Source organism: Triticum dicoccoides, chromosome 4B (genome assembly GCF_002162155.2).
Source record: "Triticum dicoccoides isolate Atlit2015 ecotype Zavitan chromosome 4B, WEW_v2.0, whole genome shotgun sequence".
NCBI lineage: Eukaryota > Viridiplantae > Streptophyta > Magnoliopsida > Poales > Poaceae > Triticum > Triticum dicoccoides.
In genome coordinates this window covers 631,296,398-631,310,147 of record NC_041387.1, presented here as the reverse complement: position 1 = coordinate 631,310,147, position 13,750 = coordinate 631,296,398, and positions in this window count along the sequence as shown.

The following is a 13,750-nucleotide window of genomic DNA, read 5'->3' as shown; positions in this document are numbered from 1 at the left end:
ATGCAAAAAGCAAAGATGCAAATAAAAGTAGATTGGAAGCAAATGTGATAAAAGATAGACCCGGGGGCCATAGATTTCACTAGAGGCTTCTCTCGAGATAGCATAAGTATTACGGTGGGTGAACAAACTACTGTTGAGCAATTGATCGAAAAGCGAATAATTATGATATTATCTAGGCATGCTCATGTATATAGGCATCACATCCGCAACAAGTAGACCGACTCCTGCCTGCAACTACTACTATTACTCCACACATCGACCGACTCCTGCCTGCATCTAGAGTATTAAGTTCATAAGAACAGAGTAACGCCTTAAGCAATATGACATGATCTAGAGGGATAAATTCATGCAATATGATATAAACCCCATCTTTTTATCCTCGATGGCAACAATACAATACGTGCCTTGCAACCCTTTCTGTCACTGGGTAAGGACACCGCAAGATTGAACCCAAAGCTAAGCACTTCTCCCATGTCAAGAAAGATCAATCTAGTAGGCCAAACCAAACTGATAATTCGAATAGACTTGCAAAGATAACTCAATCATACATAAAAGAATTCAGAGGAGATTCAAATATTTCTCATAGATAAACTTGATCATAAACTCACAATTCATCAGATCTCGACAAACACACCGCAAAAAGAGTTTACATCGAATAGATCTCCACAAGAGAGGGGAGAACATTGTATTGAGATCCAAAAAGAGAGAAGAAGCCATCTAGCTAATAACTATGGACCCGAAGGTCTGTGGTAAACTACTCACAACTCATCGGAGGGGCTATGGTGTTGATGTAGAAGCCCTCCGTGGTCGATTCCCACTCCGGCGGAGCGCCGGCGAAGGCTCCAAGATGGGATCTCGCGGATACATAAGGTTACGATGGTGGAAATTGTGTTTCGTTGGCTCCCTGGATGTTTTCGGGGTACGTAGGCTTATATAGGAGGAAGAAGTACGTCGGTGGCCGCCCGTGGGGCCCACGAGATAGGGGGCGCGCCCTATAGGGGGGGCTACCCTCTCGTGGCCACCTCGGCTGCTTCTTGACTCGCACTCCAAGTCCTCTGGACCACGTTCGTTCCAAAAATCATGCTCCCGAAGGTTTCATTCCGTTTGGAGTCCGTTTGATATTCCTTTTCTTCGAAATAGTGAAATAGGCCAAAAAACAGCAATACGGGCTGGGCCTCCGGTTAGTAGGTTAGTCCCAAAAATGATATAAATGTGTAAAATAAAAGCATGAAACAATCAAAAATTATAGATACGTTGGAGACGTATCAGTACCGCATTAAGAAAGATGACATGATGTAGAGGGATAAACAAATGCAATATGATATAAACCCCATCTTTTTATCCTCGATGGCAACAATACAATACGTGCCTTGCTGCCCCTGCTGTCACTGGGAAAGGACACCGCAAGATTGAACCCAAAGCTAAGCACTTCTCGCATTGCAAGAAAGATCAATCTAGTAGGCCAAACCAAACTGATAATTCGAAGAGACTTGCAAAGATAACTAGTCATACAAAAAAGAATTCAGAGGAGATTCAAATATTTCTCATAGATAAACTTGATCATAAACCCACAATTCATCGGATCTCCACAAACACACCGCAAAAAGAGTTACATCGAATAGATCTCCAAGAAGATCGAGGAGAACTTTGTATTGAGATTCAAAGAGAGAGAAGAAGCCATCTAGCTAGTAACTATGGACCCGAAGGTCTGTGGTAAACTACTCACAACTCATCAGAGAGGCCTTCGAGATGATGTAGAGGCCCTCCATGGTAGATTCCCCCTTCAGCAGAGCGCCGACGAAGGCTCCAATATGGGATCTCGCGGATACAGAAGGTTGCGGTTGTGCAAATAGTTTTTCATGGTGCTCCTGGATGTTTTCGGGGTACGTGGATATATATAGGCGAAGGAGGTAGGTCAGGGGAGCCACGAGGGTGGGGGGCGTGCCTGCCCCCCTAGGGTGCGCTGGGCACCCTCGTAGCCACCTCGGTTACTTCTTGACGTCCACTCCAAGTCTCCTGGATTGCATTTGTTCCAAAAAGAACACTCCCAAAGGTTTCATTCCATTTGGACTCCGTTTGATATTCCTTTCCTTCGAAACACTGAAATAGGCAAAAAAATAGCAATTCGGGTTGGGCCTCCGGTTAGTAGGTTAGTCCCAAAAATGATATAAAAGTGTAGAGTAAAGCCCATAAACATCCAAAACGGGTAATATAATAGCATGGAACAATCAAAAATTATAGATACATTGGAGACGTATCAATGAAATGTATTGCACAGTAAATAATTGCACATACATAGCATCACATTGTGAACAACTGAAATAAACAAGGCATACTGCAAACAAGCCGATATAGCATTAAAACTAGATATATTCTCACTACACTACAAAAGGGACTCGACAAAACAAATCATGGGTTTCCCCCTGTGAAGAGGCACGGCAAAACAAATCATGGGTCCTCACTTGTCACAGATGGTCTCATTCCCGTGGGAAGAGAATGAACCCAGGATGCGTGATACGTCTCCAACGTATCTACTTTTCCAAACACTTTTGCCCTTGTTTTGGACTCTAACTTGCATGATTTGAATGAAACTAACCCAGACTGACACTGTTTTCAGTAGAACTACCATGATGTTGTTTTATGTGTAGAAAAGAAAAGTTCTCGGAATGTCCTGGAAATCCACGGAGGCACTTTTTGGAATTAATAAGAATTTTTGGCAAAAGAATCAATACCAGGGGGCCCACAGGCTGTCCACGAGATAGGGGGGCGCGCCCCCAACCTAGGGCGCGTCCTCCTATCTCATGGCCCCCCTGGACCTCCATTGACCTCAACTCCAACTCCATATATTCACGTTCGGAGAGAAAAAAATGAGAGAGAAAGTTTCATCGCGTTTTACGACATGGAGCCACCGCCAAGCCCTAATCTCTCTTGGGAGGGCTGATCTGGAGTCTGTTCGGGGCTCCGGAGAGGGGGATTCATCGCCGTCGTCATCATCAACCATCCTCCATTACCAATTTCATGATGCTCACTGCCGTGCGTGAGTAATTCCATCGTAGGCTTGCTGGACGGTGATGGGTTGGATGAGATTTACCATGTAATCAAGTTAGTTTTGTTAGGGTTTGATCCCTAGTATCCACTATGTTCTGAGATTGATGTTGCTATGACTTTGCTATGCTTAATGCTTGTCACTAGGGCCCGAGTGCCATGATTTCAGATCTGAACCTATTATGTTTTCATGAATATATGTGTGTTCTTGATCCTATCTTGCAAGTCTATAGTCACCTATTATGTGTTATGATCCGACAACCCCGAAGTGACAATAATCGGGATACTTCTCGGTGATGACCGTAGTTTGAGGAGTTCATGTATTCACTATGTGCTAATGCTTTGTTCCGGTTCTCTATAAAAGGAGGCCTTAATATCCCTTAGTTTCCGTAAGGACCCCGTCGCCACGGGAGGGTAGGACAAAAGATGTCATGCAAGTTCTTTTCCATAAGCACGTATGACTATTTACGGAATACATGCCTACATTACATTGATGAATTGGATCTAGTTCCGTGTCACCCTATGTTATAACTATTGCATGAGGAATCGCATCCGGCATAATTATCCATCACTGATCCATTGCCTAAGAGCTTTTCATATATTGTTCTTCGCTTATTTACTTTTCCGTTGCTACTGTTACAACTACTACAAAACCCCAAAAAAATTTATCTTTTACTTTTTCTACCGTTACCTTTATTATCATACCACTTTTGCTACTAAATACTTTGCTGCAGATACTAAGTTATCAAGGTGTGGTTGAACTGACAACTCAACTGCTAATACTCAAGAATATTCTTTGGCTCCCCTTGTGTCGAATCAATAAATTTGGGTTGAATACTTTACCCTCGAAAGCTGTTGCGATCCCCTACACTTGTGGGTTATCAAGACTAATTTCTGGCGCCGTTGCCGGGGAGCATAGCTCTATTCTCTGAGTCACTTGGGATTTATATCTGTTGATCACTATGAAGAACTTGAAAGACGCTAAAACCAAGATTTTGCCCTCAACTACGAGGGGAGGGAAGGAACTGCCATCTAGCTCTGCACTAGATTCTCCTTCCGTTATTAGTAGGCTTGCGACACCTAAACCTGCTACTGCTATGAATTCTGATATGTCGCATGTTATTGATGATGCCACTTCTGCTATGCATGATGAAACTACTTCCGTGCGTGATACTACTTTGCCATTAGGTGAATTTCTTGATGAACAACTTGCTAGAGTTAGGGGGAATGAAATTACTGAAGATCCTATTACTGATGATAGTGATGATGAAGGGTCTCCCAATGATTATGTATTACCTGTTGTTCCTCAGGGTTATGTTATGAATGAAGAAGCTACTAGGGAAATCTTTGCTTGCAATGATAGATATGATCTTAAGAAATTATTAGCTAAATGGAAGCAACAGTCTCTTAATGCTAGAATGAAACCCGACCCTGCTTTTGCTACTTCACCTATCTATGTTACTGATAAGGATTATGAATTCTTTGTTGATCCTGAAATTATTACTTTAGTTGAATCTGATCCTTTTTATGGCCTGAATCTGAAACTGTTGTGGCACATCTTACCAAGTTGAATGATATAGCCACCCTGTTTACTAATGATGGGAAGTCTCGCTATTTATATATCCTTAAGATTTTTCCGTTCTCATTAAAGGGTGATGCTAAGACTTGGTATAATTCTCTTTCTCCTGGTTGTGTGCATAGTCCTCAGGATATGATTTATTACTTCTCTGCAAAATATTTCCCTGCTCATAAGAAACAAGCTGCCTTACAGGAAATATATAATTTTGTGCAAATCAAAGAAGAGAGTCTCCCACAAGCTTGGGGGAGGCTTCTCTGGTTACTTAATGCTTTGCCTGATCATCCTCTTAAGAAAAATGAAATACTTGATATCTTTTATAATGGACTAACCGATGCTTCCAAGGACTACTTGGATAGTTGTGCTGGTTGTGTTTTCAGGGAAAGAACAGTCGACGAAGCTAAAATACTATTGAATAATATGTTGACTAATGAAAATAATTGGACTCTTCCTGAGCCAATTTCTGAAGTAATTCCTGAACCAATTGAGCCAACTCTTGAGCCTATTCCTAAACCCACTCCAAAGAAGAGAGGTGTTTTATTTCTCAGTCCTGAAGATATGCAAGAGGCAAAGAAATCAATGAAAGAAAAAGGTATTAAAGCTGAAGATGTTAAGAATTTACCACCTATTGAAGAAATACATGGTCTTAATATACCACCTGAAGAACCACATTGTCTTGATAACCCAAGACAGGTAGTAAAGGTAAATTCTCTCTATAGATATGATAAAGTCGAAATCCCCTCTACTAAATTTCATAGCTCATGCTTAGATGAATTTGATGACTTTATGGCTAGACAAGAAAGTTTTAATGCTTATGTTGGTAGAGAGTTAAAGAATAATGCTTTCGAGATAGGACGTGTAGGTGATAATCTGGCTAGAGTTAAAAATGAACTTCACCTCGTTAGCAAATATGCTTCTATGGTTGCTACTCAAGCTGAGCAAGTACTTCAAGCTCAAAATGATTTGCTTGATGAATTAAATAATAAAAATGACTTTCCTGTTAGAGTGGCTACTAGAACTGGTAGAATGACTCAGGAACCTTTGTATCCTGAAGGCCACCCTAAGAGAATCGAGCAAGATTCTCAGAGAAACAATTTAGAGGCACCTAGTTCTTCTAAAAAGAAGAAAAAGAAAGACGATAGAACCTTGCATGCTTCTATTGAACCTACTGTAGACACACCTGAGAATCCCAATAATATTTCTATTTCTGATGCTGAAACACAATCAGGTGATGAACATGAACCTAGTGATAATGTTAATGATAATGTTCATGTTGATGCTCAACCTAGCAAAAACAATGATGTAGAGATTGAACCTGTCGTTGATCTTGATAACCCACAATCAAAGAATCAATGTTATGATAAGAGAGATTTTGTTGCTAGGAAGCACGGTAAAGAAAGAGAACCATGGGTTCAGAAACCCATGCCCTTTCCTCCTAAACCATCCAAGTCAAAGGATGATGAGGATTTTGAGTGCTTTGCTGAAATGATTAGGCCTATTTTCTTACGTATGCGCTTAACTGATATGCTGAAAGTGAATCCTTATGCTAAGTATATGAAGGATATCATTACAAATAAAAGAAAGATACCGGAAGCTGAAATTTCCACCATGCTTGCTAATTACACTTTTAAGGGTGGAATACCAAAGAAACTTGGAGATCCGGGTGTACCAACTATACCATGCTCCATTAAAAGAAATTATGTGAAAACTGCTTTATGTGATCTTGGAGCCGGTGTTAGTGTTATGCCTCTCTCTTTATATCGTAGACTTGAATTGAATAAGTTGACACCTACTGAAATATCTTTGCAAATGGCTGATAAATCAACTGCTATACCTGTCGGTATTTGTGAGAATGTGCCTGTTGTGGTTGCAAATTTCACTATCTTAACGGACTTTGTTATTCTTGATATTCCTGAGGACGATAGTATGTCTATTATCCTTGGTAGACCTTTTCTTAATACTGCAGGGGCTGTTATTGATTGCAACAAAGGCAATGCCACTTTTCATGTTAATGGTAATGAGCATATGGTACACTTTTCGAGGAAACAATCTCAAGTTCATAGCATCAATTCTATTGAAAAAGTTCTAACTATCATTTTTGGAGGTTTTGAATTTCCTCTTCCTACTGTCAAGAAAAAGTATGATATTCTTATTGTTGGGATTTTCATATCCCCGTTGAGGTAACTTAGTGTTATTCGAAATTTCTCCGGTTCCGTGTTATTCGGAATGAGTTTGTTAACAAGACTTGATCAACCTTGTTAGTGGATTCATTTTGATGATCACGAGATGGATGAAACTAGAAGGCACAACCTTCTGTACCCTCTTTTTACTTTTTGTTATTTAGATTAAATAAAGCAATAGTATTATCCGTCAGTTTTTTGAATTATCAGTGCATTAAAAAATAGTCTAAAAATAAAAGTGCTCCAAATGCCCTGCAAATTTAGTATGATTTTTTCTGGAATATTTGAGGATTTTAGGCACTAAAATCACTGCAGGAGGGGCAAGCACCAGGCCACGAGAGTGGAGGGCGCGCCCCCTGTCTCGTGGGCCCCTGGTGGCCCCCCTCCACTTATGCCAGCACCCACACACTTCATCTTCTACCCAAAAAAATCCTCATCTAGCTCAAGCACGAGTTCTAGCTCGTTTTGCTGCGATTTTCGATCTCTTAGCTCAAAGCTCCATTCACAAAACTGCTTTGGGAGATTGTTGCTTGGTATCTGACTCCTCCATTGGTCCAATTAGTTTTTGTTCTAGTGCTTTATTTATTGCAAATTTTTGATGCTTAGGTAACCATGTTCTTGAGCTTGCATGTTAAATTTTTTAGGTCCCAAGCAATTCCAATGCATGATATAGGCTCTAGGCACTTGTAGTAGTAGTTGCTATCAACCTTGTTTAGTTTTATTCACTTTTATTTTGAAGTTACTAAAATTTCAGAAATTTTCAGAAAAAGAAATATGCTTAGAAGAATGTATCAAGGTGGTTCCTCGGCAAAGAAAGGGCCAAGGATTGCTATACGTGAGCAAGATGTTAAATTGCCGAGGGACGCAAATGTACGGGCTTGTGAGTGGCCATCCGATGATTTTATGGTCGAAGCAGGCTTTAAGGAGGAATTTGACGCGTATGTGCGTAATGCCAAGCTGGAGGACTTCTTATAAGATAAGTGTCCTCAATACTATCAATTGACTGATTCCTTTGTGCGGAGGTTCCAATATATCTGTGTGCGTAATTCTCCTAGTGTCATGTTTGATATTTATGATACATCTTATACCATGAATTTAGAGGATTTCACAACTGCTTGCAAACTCCCGCAGTGGGGTAATATTAATGATCCTCACAAATCTGAATTTAGAGATTTTCTTGCTAGTATTACTATGGGAGAATCTAGGGACATAGCACAAGCTACCATAGGGAGCATTCATTTTCCTACTATACATTATTTTGCTCTCTTTATTGGTAGATGCATTAACGGTAAGGACGAAGCATGCCACATATGTGTCCCTGATCTTTGCATCCTCAAGAGTGCTGTGTCAGGTTTTAAAAGTTATAACTTGGGGGCAATAGTTGCACGTAGGTTGCAGAATAATAGTAGAAGGGGGGATTTATTTGGAGGAATTTATGCAACCCGTGTGGCTAATTTTTTTAATATAGCCCGACGAGAGGGGGATATGATTTTACCTCCTGTTTATTTGGATAAAGAAGCTATGTTCGATCATCATTTTCTTGAGAGGAATGAACAATTCCTCCATTATCGACTAATCTATGACAGGCGCAATGTCGTCCCTATTACTCTTCCTGCCCCCTACCTTTTTGATTAGCAGGTAAAAGGAAGATATGTTATCACCAGGGAAGAAGCAGCTGAATACGAGAGGGGAATGGAGGCAGCTCGCCAACACACTGCTGCTCAGGAGGCTGTTGCCTCTGCATCCCAGTACAACCCCAGTTTCGCTTATGGGTATCAGCCAGGCGGTCCTTGGTACTAGACCAACTTAGGCCAAAAGCCTAAGCTTGGGGGAGTACGTATTTCTCACCGACCTTACATTGATGTTCACACACTAGTCGTCGGTGCTCATACTCTTTCATTGTATTATCCATGTTAGTTTAAATTTCTTTTTCTAGTTTTCTTCTTGTGTGCTTGATAAACCTTAAGAAAAAACCAAAAAAATAGTTAGTTTAATTTCCATGCTTGTAGTAGAATTAAAATGAAAACCCAAAAATATTTCTCGTTCTTCTTCTTACTTGTTGGGAGCTTTCCCATGTAAATAGTTTTATTTTCTTTTCTTTCCTTTGGGGGGTCGAGAATACCTTATTGAAAATGCTTAGTGGCTCTCATATGCATGATTGTTTATTTAATTTAGAGCCCATATTACTTGTCTTCTCTCTTGAGTTGAATGCTTGCAGATTCGAGCTTAGTCCAATGCACGTGCACTATTATTATTATACACATCGTTCGGTCGTGCAAGTGAAAGGCAATAATGATGATATATGATGGACTTATTGGGATGAGAAAAGCTGGTATGAACTCGACCTCTCTTGTTTTTGTAAATATGATGAGTTCATCGTTTCTGAGTCAGCTATTATGAAGTAAACATATTTGCAATGACATTTAGAGATTATAGTTGCTTGTGCCATGGTTGATTAGCTATGAGTTATAATGGTTTACCTTGCGTGCCAACATGCTATTAGAATGATTATGATGTGGTATGATGGGATGGTATCCTCCTTTGAATGAATTGAGTAACTCGACTTGGCACATGTTCACGCATGTAGTTGAATCAAATCAACATAGCCTTCACGATATTTATGTTCATGGTGGATTATATCCTACTCATGCTTGTATTCGGTGTAAATTAATTTTAATGCATGTTTACGACTGTTGTCGCTCTCTCAGTTGGTCGCTTCCCAGTCTTTTGCTAGCCTTCACCTGTACTAAGCGGGAATACTGCTTGTGCATCCAAACTCCTTAAACCCCAAAGTTGTTCCATATGAGTCCACTATACCTACCTATATGCGGTATTTACCTGCCGGTCCAAGTAAATTTGTATGTGCCAAACTCCAAACCTTCAACTGAAATTCTATTTTGTATGCTCGAGCAGCTCATGTTACAACTAGGGCTGCCTATATCTTCCATGCTAGGTGGGTTATTCTCACAACGAGTGGACTCCGCTCCTCATTCACGAGAAAGGGCCGATAACCGGGATGCCCAGTGCCATGATCCAAAAAGATCAAAGCAAATCAAAATAATTAAACTAAACTCCCCCAGGGTTGTTGTATGTTGGAGGCACTCATTGTTTTGAGCAAGCCATGGATTGATGCTTGTTGGTGGTTGGGGGAGTATAAACCTTTACCATTCTGTTTGGGAACTGCCTATAATGCATGTTAAATGGAAGATACAACCATCTCATAGATGTTGCGTTGACAGTGAAAGTATGCCACTCAAAATGATATTCAATCTCTATTTTAAAATCGAGCTCCGGCACCTCTAGAAATCCCTGCTTCCCTCTGCGAAGGGCCTATCTATTTACTTTTATGTTGAGTCATCACTCTTCTTATTAAAAAGCACCCGCTGGAGAGCACACTGTCATTTGCATTCATTATTATTGTTTTATATTGGGTATGACTTGATTGGATCTTTTTTACCATGAATTACAATGTTTAGTCAGTCCTTGATCTTTAAAGGTGCTCTGCATTTATGTTTTGCGGTCTCAGAAAGGGCTAGCGAGATACCTTTATATCATGTTATAATTATTTTGAGAAAGTGTTGTCATCCGGGTTTTATTATTATGGCTCGCTAGCTGATTATGTTATTGATATGAGTAATTGTGAGAGCTTAGTGTTATTGTGAGTATGGTTAGTTCATAATATTTGCTAAAACTTGAATGCTGGCTTTTCATGTTTACAACAACAAGAGCAAATGGAGTTTGTAAAAGTTTTTCTTTATCACTTTCAGTTTACCAACTGAATTGCTTGAGGATAAGCAAAGGTTTAAGCTTGGGGGGAGTTGATACGTCTCCAACGTATCTACTTTTCCAAACACTTTTGCCCTTGTTTTGGACTCTAACTTGCATGATTTGAATGAAACTAACCCGGACTGACGCTGTTTTCAGCAGAACTACCATGATGTTGTTTTATGTGTAGAAAAGAAAAGTTCTCGGAATGTCCTGGAAATCCACTGAGGCACTTTTTGGAATTAATAAGAATTTTTGGCGAAAGAATCAATACCAGGGGCCCCACGGGCTGTCCACGAGACAGGGGGGACGCACCCCCCCTAGGGCGCGGCCTCCTATCTTGTGGGGCCCCTGGACCTCCACTGACCTCAACTCCAACTCCATATATTCACGTTCGGAGAGAAAAAATCAGAGAGAAAGTTTCATCGCATTTCACGACACGGAGCCGCCGCCAAGCCCTAATCTCTCTCGGGAGGGCTGATGTGGAGTCCGTTCGGGGCTCCGGAGAGGGGGATTCATCGCCGTCGTCATCATCAACCATCCTCCATCACCAATTTCATGATGCTCACCGCCGTGCGTGAGTAATTCCATCGTAGGCTTGCTGGACGGTGATGGGTTGGATGAGATTTACCATGTAATCAAGTTAGTTTTGTTAGGGTTTGATCCCTAGTATCCACTATGTTCTGAGATTGATGTTGCTATGACTTTGCTATGCTTAATGCTTGTCACTAGGGCCCGAGTGCCATGATTTCAGATCTGAACCTATTATGTTTTCATGAATATATGTGTGTTCTTGATCCTATCTTGCAAGTCTATAGTCACCTATTATGTGTTATGATCCGACAACCCCGAAGTGACAATAATCGGGATACTTCTCGGTGATGACCGTAGTTTGAGGAGTTCATGTATTCACTATGTGCTAATGCTTTGTTCCGATTCTCTATTAAAAGGAGGCCTTAATATCCCTTAGTTTCCGTAAGGACCCTGCCGCCACAGGAGGGTAGGACAAAATATGGCATGCAAGTTCTTTTCCATAAGCACGTATGACTATTTACGGAATACATGCCTACATTACATTGATGAATTGGAGCTAGTTCTGTGTCACCCTATGTTATAACTATTGCATGAGGAATCGCATCCGACGTAATTATCCATCACTGATCCATTGCCTACGAGCTTTTCATATATTCTTCTTCGCTTATTTACTTTTCCATTGCTACTGTTACAACTACTACAAAAACCCAAAAACATTTATCTTTACTTTTGCTATCGTTACCTTTATTATCATACCAATTTTGCTACTAAATACTTTGATGCAGATACTAAGTTATCCAGGTGTGGTTGAACTGACAACTCAACTGCTAATACTCAAGAATATTCTTTGGCTCCCCTTGTGTTGAATCAATAAATTTGGGTTGAATACTTTACCCTCGAAAGTTGTTGTGATCCCCCACACTTGTGGGTTATCAATGTGCTCCATGTTATCGCAGATTGGCTCCTTCCCCTTGGAAGAGCACGGCTGTAGGGTTCCCTCCCTGATGTCACAGACGGGCTCTTTCCCCTTGGAAGAGCAGATGGGCTATTTCCCCTTGGAATAGCTGGAGAGGGTGCCCTCCTCGTGGTCGCCGTCGATGAGGTATGACTTGGAAGCTGTGGATCCCAAGCCAACGTCACAGAACGTGTCCTTCAGAAATGACAAAAGGGGCTCGATGGTGATGTAGGATGGCAAGTTGTTGACAGTAAGCCAGAGGAGATCAGCAGCGGGGCCATGCATGAGACCGACGGTGGTTGAACCCGAGGGGATGGGGGTGGGGCACTTAACCAGTGACATAGCCTGCCTCAGGACGTCGCTGTCCATGACCTCGATGTCATAGCCGGCGGAAGCATGCCTGCATACTCTAGCCCGCTGCTTGAGTTCCTGCCGCCAGTAATGGTTGTCAGCTTCCTCGGCGACGTCGGGCGAAGAGACCGCGATACACCTCTTTTGGGCCAGTCGCTCCTCGAGCTCCATGAGAAGCGTAGCTGGGCTTAGGCTGCGACACTCTGGAGTGGGGGATGGGGATGGGGATGGGGATCTAGGGGAAAAGGGGCGTTTGGCAGGCGTCATCTAAGAAAGTCAGGGCGGCCTTGGTATAAAGACCGGTGGGTAAGCTGCACGGGCAAATCGGCAGATGTTGACAATGGAGGTCTCGCGGCGGCGGCGGGGGGACCTTGCTAGGGTTTCGAGCGAGTGTGTGTGTGTGTGTGTGTGTGTGTGCGTGCGTGCGCGCGCCCGAGGAGGTTTTGGTGTGTGTGTGTGTGGAGGGGGGGCGGGGTGTGTTTGAAGAAATAGCGTGGGTACTGGAAATTTTACAACGCGGGAGTCAAACATGAGAGTGAAATGCCGGGGCTAATGAAAATTTTGATGATGGCGCATCCCACACGGTCCGGAGATAACAACCATGTGTTATGAAACAGAAAAACCCTCGAGGCGGGCCGATATTTTCTAGGGGTAGGCGGGATTGGGAACAAGAAACATTGCACACGGTCCAGAGATAACAACCATGTGTTATGAACACAAAAACCCTCCTCGAGGCAGCAAGATATTTTCTAGGGATGCAACGGGATTGGGAAGAAGAAACATCGCACACGGTCCGGAGATAACAATTGTGTGTTATGAAACAGAAAAAACCCTCGAGGCGGGCAGATATTTTTGAGATGGGGAGCCTCGTCGAGCCAAATGTACTGTGCGGATGTGTGCGTGACAGGGGCGCCGGCGTGGCACACGGTTAGTTTGAGTGAACCGTGTCTGTTGTGTCATATGACTTGTATAATGTTCATAAATTTGGCTAAAAATGACATGGGAGACGGTCAGAACACGAACACGCTTGCATGTGGACCAAATTTATATGTATGAAAAGGGTGGTTTGATTTTCAAATACCAAATGCAACTTCGATGTCACACCTATCTCACAAAGTGCAAGATATTGCTTGCCATCCCCCTCGTGTCGGCACGAAGGGAATCCTAAGCTATGAATGCATGCCCCGCCCCCCGCCCCAACCGAGGCTCACCTAGCAAAGTACAAAGTAGCTAGCAGCCCCTCCCCCCTCCCTCGTGTCGGCATGAAGGGAATCCTAAGCTATGAATGCATGCCCCGCCCCCCTCCCCAACCGAGGCTCACCTAGAAAAGTGTGAAGTAGCTAG